This window comes from Petaurus breviceps, unplaced genomic scaffold, assembly GCF_028583685.1.
Source record: "Petaurus breviceps papuanus isolate PSGF00001 unplaced genomic scaffold, PetGlider_PUasm1.0 126, whole genome shotgun sequence".
NCBI lineage: Eukaryota > Metazoa > Chordata > Mammalia > Diprotodontia > Petauridae > Petaurus > Petaurus breviceps.
The window spans coordinates 30185181-30194535 of NW_027185655.1; positions in this window are offsets into that span (position 1 = coordinate 30185181).

A 9355-nucleotide genomic window follows, 5' to 3' on the forward strand; every position below is an offset into this window, starting at 1 on the left:
ATTAAAAAAAGAGTTCCAAATTCTCTCCCCTCTTCCCCCCATATTTTAGAAGACAAGCAATTTATTTTGATTATGCATGAAAGGTCATGACAAGCATATTTCCATATTGGTCATGCTGTAGAAAAAAAACACAAAAAAGAAAACAAAAAAGAAAAAAAATAGTATGCTTCAATCTGCTTTTGGAGTTCATCCATTCTCTCTCTGGAGATAGCATTTTTCATCATAGGTCATTTGGAATTGTTCTGGAAGATTGCTTTGATCAGAGTAGCTAAGTCTTTCACAGTTGCTCATCATCATATTATTGCTGTTAGTGTGCACAGTGTTCTCCTGGTTCTTTCACTGCACTTTGCATGAGTTCATATATGTATACTCATGTTTTTCTGAAACCATTCTATTCATCATTTCTTATAGAACTATTGTATTTTATCACAATCATAGAACACAACTAGTTAAGCCAGTCCCCAATTGATGGAAATTTCCTCCATTTCCAGTTCTTTGCCAGTATAAAAGAGCTATTATAAATATTTTAGTACAAATAGGTCCTTTTCCCTTTTTTTTGTTCTCTTTGGGATACAGACCCAGTAGTGGTATTGCTTGGTTAAAGGGTATGCACAGTTTTATAGCCCTTTGGGCACAATTCCTAATTGTTCTCCAGAATAACTATACTAGCTTACAACAGTGCCTTAGTGAACCAATTTTCCCACGTTCCCTCCAGCATTTGTTGTTTACTTTTTCTGTCACATTAGCTAATCTCATAGGTGTGAGGTGGTACCTCAGAGTTGTTAGAATTTTTATTTCTCCAATTAGCAGTGATTTAGGGAAGAATTTATTCATGTGACATTTATCATGTGACGTGATAGCTTTGATTTTTTCTTTTGAAAATTGCCAAACTATATATGCATTGACAAGCTTTGATAAATTATCCTTTTAGAAATTTAACAACTCAGTGATAAGTTTTTATTTTTATAGATTTGGCTCAGTTCCCTGTATATTTGAAAAAAGAAACCTTTATCAGAGAAATTTGCTGTAAATATTTTCCCATTTCCTGTTTTCCTTCTAATTTTGCTTGCATTGGTTTTATTTGTACAAATTTAATGTAATCAAAATTATCTATTTTATTTCCTGAAATCCCTTTTGTTTTTTGTTTGGTCATAAACTTTTCATTTCTTCATAGATTTCACAAGAACATTTTCTTTTTTTTCTTTATTAATTTGTTTATTTTCTTTTTAGCTTACAAGATTAAATTCCCCAGTAGTTTGAGTTTAAAATTTTCTCTCCCTTCCCCCCCCCCTCCCATGGTGTCATACAATCAGGTATAGGATCTGCAGGTGCTTTTGCCTTAGACTTTGGTCAGTTTGAGGAGGATTATAACAGATGGAATCAACAATGGGAAAGAGGAAGCCAAACCAAACAAGAATGAGAAAGAGAGCAGTTAGTTTACTTCAATCTGCATTCAAACTCTATTCTTTCTGGTTCTTTCTCTGTATGTAGACATCTCTCTCCATCATGAGTCTTTTGGAGTTTACTTCACAAGTACATTTTCCTATGCTCTCTTAATTTATTTATGACATCACCTTTTATGTCTAAATAAATGACCTCATGTTGTCATATAGTGAGTTGTTTGTCTATGTCTAGTTGCTGCCAAATGTAACCACAAATTGCTGTTTGCAACAAAAGGTCACTAAAGAATCTGAGCAGTTAATTTATTAGGGAAATTAGTGGTCCCTAAGAATTGGATCCAATCCTCTTCTTTGCAGTTAAGGATCCTTCTACCCATGGTTCAATTCTTTTATGCAACTGAGGGGATGCCAAAAATAGATTGAGGCAGCACAATTCTTTGATTGGTCAATTCTGGAAGGTGGAAATCCACATGATTGCTCAAAGAAAAATGTCTATCAATCCCCAGAGTTTAGTTATCAGGCTTTCCTCATGTAATCAATCATGAGTGTTTAGTCAGTGACCAGGTGATATGATATTGGAACATACCATAAGCATTTTATCATCATCAGGAACAAAATAACAAAGAAAATGAGGGAAACTCTGATTGTCTGTAACACAGCAGATTTGCAGGAGAGTTGAGAGTACAAGTCTCTATCTCTAATACAGGCCTAAATAACAAATTACAAGTCTATGTAGTATAAATCTGTTATAAATAATTTAAAAGAAATATAATTATCAATACATTAATATGTTTGAATATTTAAATATCATTAATACATAAGTGGTTAATTAATTTCAACCTATATAATTATCCTAGCAGTTGATCTTAATTCCATCCTATTCATCTTACTTATAGACAATCATGGTTACCCATAAATCACAATAAAATGACTAAATACTGATCATATTGAAAGGGATATCAAAATTATTCTCATACAAACTACTTTCCAGTTTTCACAGACATTTTTGTCAAATGGTGAGTTCTTACCTCAAAAGCTTGGATCTTTCATTTGTTTTATATAAATTAGATTACTATGGCCATTTAATACTGTGTATTATATCGTTAATCTATTCCACTGATCTCACACTCTATATTCTAGGCAGTTCCAGGTTGTTTTCATGATTACGACTTTGTAATATAGTTAGAAATCTTAAACTACTAGGCTGCCTATCTTAACTTTTTAATTTTCATTGACTCACACTTGATATTCTTGAAATTATGTTCTTTCAGATGAATTTTGTTGCTATTTTATCTAACTCTATAAACTAATTTTTTGATAGTTTGATTGGTATGGCACTGAATAAGCAAATCAACTTGGGTAGAATTGTCATTTTTATTATTTTGGCTTGGCCTCCTAATAAGTAGTTAATATTTCTCCTATTGTTTAAATCTGTCTTTATTTGTGTAAAAAGGTATTTGTAATTGTGTTCATATTTGTTTTAGTAGGTAGACTCCCAAATATTTTATATTGTCAGCAGTTATTTTGAATGGAATTCCTCTTTCTATCTCTTTCTGCTGGGTTTTGTTGATAGTATATAGAAATACTGGTGATTTATGTGGGTTTATTTTATATCCTGTACCTTTGGTAAAGTTTTTAATTTTTTCAACTAGTTTTTTAATGGATTCTCTAAGTATACAATTATCTCATCTGCAAAGAATGATAGTTTTGTTTCTTCATTGCTCATTTTTATTCCTTCAATTTCTTTTCCTTGTCTTATTGCCAAAGCTAGCATTTCTAGTACAATATTGAATAATAGTGGTAATAATGAAGGACAGCTCTAGGTGGTGCATTGGATAGAGTGCCAGGCCTAAAGTTGAGAAGATGGATATCCTTGCTTCACTCTCAATCTTATTAGGAAGATTTCAAGTTTGTCCTGATTACAGATAAAATTTCCTCTTGATTTTAGATTGGTACTGCTTATCATTTTAAGAAAGATTGCATTGATTCCTTTGCTTTCTAGTGTTTTTTAATAGGAATAGATGTTCTATTTTCTCAAAGGCTTTTTCTCATCTATTCAGATAATCATGATTTTTTTTGTTGTTGTTGTTCTTCATATGGTTGATAGTTTTTCGTATAATTGAACCAGTCCTACCTTTCTGGTATAAATCCCACCTGGTCATAATACATAATCTTTGTGTTATATTGCTATAATCTCCTTGCTAGTATTTTATTTACATTTTTTTTGCTTTGATATTAAGGAAATTGGTGCATAGTTTTCTTTCTCTATTTTTGCTCTCCCTGGTTTAGGTATCAAAATCCTATTTGTGTTGTAAAAGCAATTTAATAGGTCTTTACCGATTTTTTCAAACACTTTATGTAGTATTGAGATGAATTTTTTTTAATTGTTTGGTAGAATTCACTTGTGAATTCATCTGGCTCGGGGATTTTTTCTTATGTAGCTCATTTATAGTTTTTTCAGTTTCCTTTTCTAAGAGAAGTTGAAGTATTCTATTTCCCTTCTGTTAATTGGGGCAGTTCATATTTTGTAAATATTCATGCATTTCACTCGGATTGCCAGGTTTTTTTTTTATATTGTCAATTTTTTATATTGCCAGCTTTTCTGAAATATAATCGGGCAAAATAATTCCTAATAATTTCTATATTATCATCTCCATTGGTGGTACATTCACCCTTTTCATTTTTGATAGTAGTTATTTGGTTTTCCTGTTTCTTTTTTTGAATCAAATTAACCAATTGTTTATATATATATATTTGTTGTTCTTTTTACATAAAACCTGTTCCTAGTTTCATTTGTTAGTGCAATGATTTATTTTTTGCTTTCAATTTTTTTAATCCCTTCTTTGAATTTCAAGATTTTCTAATTGGTGTTTAATTGGAGATTTAAAATTTATTCTTTTTCTTGTTATTGTTGTTGTTTTAGTTGCATGCCCAATTCATGAATCTACTCTTTCCTTCTTTATGATGTAGGCACCTAGAGATATGAAATTTTCTCTAAGTACTGCTTCAATTGTATCCTACAAATTTTGGAAAGTCTCATTGTATTTTTAGTGAAATTATTGTTTCTGTGATTTGTTCTTTGACCTACTCATTCTTTAGGATTAGATTATTTAGTTTACATGAGCTTTTAATCTATCCTTCCATGGTCTTTTATTAAATGTAACTATTATTGCATTATGTATGAAAAAGATACATTTAATATTTCTGCTTTTCTACAATTGGTTGTGAGTTTTTTGTGTCCTTATGAATGGTAAATTTTTGTGAAGGTGCCACGAAAAGCTGGGAAAAAGGTATGCTCCTTTCTATTTAGTTTTCTCTAGAGATCTTTTATATTTAACTTCCCTAAGATTCTATTCATCTCTTTTATTTCTTTCTTATTTATTTTTTTTGGTTAGATTTATCTAGCTCTGAGAGAGGAAAGTTGAAGTCTCCCACTAGTATAGTTTAATGTTTCCTCCGTTAAGTTTTCTTTTTAAGAATTTGGATGTTTTGTGATTTGGTACAGATATGTTTAGTGTTGATATTATTTCAGTGTCAATGTCTTTTAGCAAGATATACTTTCTCTGCTTATTCCTTTTAATTAGGTCTATTCTTGTTTTTGCCTTGTGTGAGATCATGACTGCTACTCTTGTCTTTTTTTTTTACTTTAGCCGAAGCATAATATATTCTGCTCTAATCACTTATTTTAACTCTGTGTCTCTCTGTTTTCTTGCTTTTGTTTTGAGTGTGAATTCATTTCATTTACATTCACAGTTATGATTACTGGTAATTTTCTTATATCGTATTTACTTCTTGTTATCTTTTTTTTCTCTCTCTCTCTGTCTTTTTTTATCCTGCACCTCCTGTAAGGTTTCTTTTGATTCTGATCACTCCCTTTTTATTTGCCCTCTTTTTAACCCCCCTCCCACTCCACTTCTACTTTTCAATTTTTTGATTTGGAGCTTTGTGTTAATGTTGGAATCTGTTCTCAAGTAGAGGTCAGGGAAGGGCACTATCTAAAGCTTTAGGCTTTTTTTGTACTACAGTTTTCAGTTCTGGGGATTTGAAAGTTTTCAGTGTTTCCAAAGTGGTGTGATTTGGGGATATCTAAGGTAGTTTATCTCTTTTCCTGCCCTCTGGTTCAATCCCAAGGGATTGGGATTACAATAGGCACTTCTCCTCATAGCTTCTCCTCCTTTGAGGCTGGAAATGATACTATCCTTCAAGGCTTCTATTCCCTCTTAACTGAAAGTGCTCCTCTCTGTTCTTGAACTTTGACCAAGAAGTAGATGTAGGTAATGGAGTTGCCACACAATGTCTGGTTCTGCATCCAGTGCTAGCATAGGGATACATATAATCTTTTTCTAATCAGTTGCCAGGTCCCCTTACAATCTCTTGGCTCAAGGGTTTCTGAAGCTGCTGCTGTTTCTGTTGCCATTACCTACTCTTACATCCATGTAGGCTCTGGGCTAGCCTCCTTCCCCTTGTCATATATATCTCTTTCTGACCTACTAAGTTGTCTTGGGCTGGAAGAAGGTCTCATTCTTACATTTCATTGGGCCTGCCATTCCAGAATTTGATTTGAGGTGTCATTTTAAAGTTGTGTGTTTGGGGGTAATTTTGGAAGAACTTGGTTGAGTGCCTTTTTACTACATCTTCTTGATTTCACTCCTGGAAGTTCCTAATTTTTTTTTAGGAAAAGGTCTTTGTTTTGTGATGTTGCTTGGCTGAATTTCATGACTGCTGTCTATAACATATTGCTTCCATCAATGCTGCTATTATAATCAATAGTTATCTAGTTGTGGTGAGCAGGGGTGATCCCATGGAATGTCAACTGTCTCTTTGGGGATGGACATGTTAATTGGTCTGTTGCTAAGGGATAGAAATTTCACTTTGCTGAAATGATGTAGTGTAATAGTAATTGAATTTGAAAATCCCCTTGTATTGGCAAGTAAACAGGTATTAGCACTTAATTCCAAATTCATAATTGTGAATTTCATTTTTATATTTAATATATTTATTTAATCAAACTAATTAATTATATTAATTAATGTATTTAAATATTAAAGACCCGTATATATTGAATATATTTAAATACTATTTAATACTATTTAAATATATTTAAATATTAAGACCCAGAACTTGTGAATCCCACAGTGGGATGGACTTGTTAACATAAAAGGAAGGAACTGGAACTGGGAGGAGCTCATACCTTATATAATGAAAAGCCCAAGCAAGAGAGCCAGAACATCTGGGACCAAGCATTGTGGAGCCTGAGGAGCTATGAATTGAAAGATTTGGAGAACAGAACTTGTGGTGGCAGAACTTCTTCTGAGACCTTCTGAGAACTTCTGAGGGCCAGTTGGAATGGCCAGGAATGAGTACTGAGAAATGAGAAGAAAGAAGACCTGTGAGGAAGCATGACTGTGGTGCTGGTACTTTGTTTTTATTCCCCAAGAATAATTCAATTCTTTATCATTACTTTTTTGATTCCATTAAAATTTGCTAGTCTCAGGTCTTAGTCATAACATGGAAACATTTCCAGATATGTATATGTCAATAAATCAGGCTCCAATGAATTTATCAATCTGAGAATCCTGGTGTCTGAAATCATGCTACTGACAGAGATTTCAAACCTATCTATAATGTACAGTCTTAGAGACTGTACTGAGACTCAGAAAGATTTTTTGACTTCTCCATGGTCACACAGGTAGTATCAGAGGGGGATTTTGAACTCAGATCATCCTGACTTCAAATCTGGAACTCTATCCACTGTCATGCTGCCCCTCCTTACATGTGTGTATTAGTACACGTAATTATATTCATTTTGGCAATAAAAAAGAAAAAGCACTTTGTGAATTAGATTATTTTAGATCAAACTGGTTACATCTGGGAAATTATACAGTACTTTCAGTAGCCTCAAATTGCTTGTTAACACAAAGTGTACATATATGTCTGTATGTACACTTTGTATGTATGTACATAAGTATGTATATATTCATTGGTATATTTGTATATATATATTTATTGGTATATATCTATATCTATATACCAATAGTTTTCCAGTGATGCCATGTTATGGAGAACCAAAAAACACCAGGATCTTAGCAGAATCATAGCAGAAGGTGACAAAAGTCAATGGAAAAACACATCAACGGGCAGCAGCAAGTTTGCAATGATTAGTTGTGCATGAGACATGTTGTAAAAGAGGTTGTCTATGACAAAAATGACTGGAAAAGGAAGTGAATATATTAGGAAGCAATTATAAGGCATAGCAGATGGATCAAATTAGAATTCTGCTAGCATCCAGTCATTCAGTCAACAAGTTTTTATTAAGCATTATGTGGAAGGAACTGTGCTAAGTCTATACACAAAATATTAAAGAAACCAGAAGGAATCCAATGTATTGAACTGATACTCTACATAGGAGTTACAGAAAATTGTGGGCAAGGTAAAGTGACTTGGCTGGGTTTTAATCTGCATTGGTGAGAGGAGCATTCACTTTGGTGATATCAGCTATTTATCCGATTGTGAATTTTTTCTCAGGGCCCCCAAATTTTACAGTATGTACATTTTCGTCGGGTAAAATGGCCTGAGAAAATGAGGAAAGCTGTCATCACTGGGCAGTTTCATAACTGTTCTATCCTTTCCCCTATACTTTATTCTCATTGGTTTCTCCAGTTTCTCTATTCTTCCCCTGTTCTACTCTATCACTAATGGTAGGACTTTACTGTATTTCCTTAACAATCACAGAATCAAAACTGCTCTCCTGCTGGACCCTCTGGACCCCTAGAGACCATATCCTAGAAGGGCTTTTAGCATTCTTGCTGTGTGCTAACTTGATTGGTAAGACTTCACTGTTTTCAGCTCTTTCTGACCTTCTGCTAAACACGGATATTTTCCATCCTCTTCTCTCCTCTCTCCTCTTTGTCCTCTCTTCCTCTCCCCTCCTCATCACTTTCCACTGCCTCCCCCCCCCCAGCTTTTTTATTCTTGCTCTAGGAACTGTAGTGAAATCAAAATTATGGTTGTTTCTAGAAGGGGTACTCGGATTGACTGTCCCCTTCCAATCTCCAAATGGCAGACTGCAAACACCTTTCTCTGGCCACCATTCCTTATATGCAGTTTCCTTTTAATAGAACGTGAGTACTTTGAAGGTAGTGTATGGTATTTATTAATTTATTTTTTAAAATAACTTTTTAGGGGAGGCTAGGTGACATAGTGAATAGAGCACTGGCCCTGGAGTCAGGTGGACCTGAGTTCAAATCTGACCTCAGATGCCCCAATTGCCCTGCCCTCCCCCCTCCAAAAAACAAACAAAAAATAGCCCAACAAAACTTTTTATGATATCTTATTTTTTTTACATCATGTTTATCTTCGATATTTCTACCTCAGCACCCAGAGATTTACCCTCTATAAACAAATTGTATTTTTAAAAGAAAACAACGCATTTTGATAGCATGACTTTCTTTGCAAATAATGACTAGAGCTTGTCATTAGATTTATTTTCTTTAGAATCCCAAACTTAAGACTTAGAGATCTAAGGATACTATTACCTATAGAATCTCATAAGCTTGTTGTGAGGTTCAGATGAAGTAATACAGGTAAACGACTATACAAATGTCCATTATTATCATGCTATTTTTTTGTGCTCTTGCTCGTAAGGGATTTTACATTTGGGCCCCACTTTAAGACTTTGTTTACCATGTAGCAAGTTTGGTGAAAGATAGAATGTTGCAGAGATAGTACAGCTACCCCTCTGGGAGGCTAGTCCTGCCAAATTCATCACCTTCTTAAGAAGTTATTAAGAACTTAGTCTTAATATAGTTGTCTAGAATATGGAGAGATTCAGTGACTTTCCCAGGGTCATTTAATCTATATGTGTTAGAGTCCAGATTTTTGGGGCCCTCTATCTACTATGCCATTATCTCCATCCATCCATCCATCCATCCATCCATCCATCCATCCATCCATCC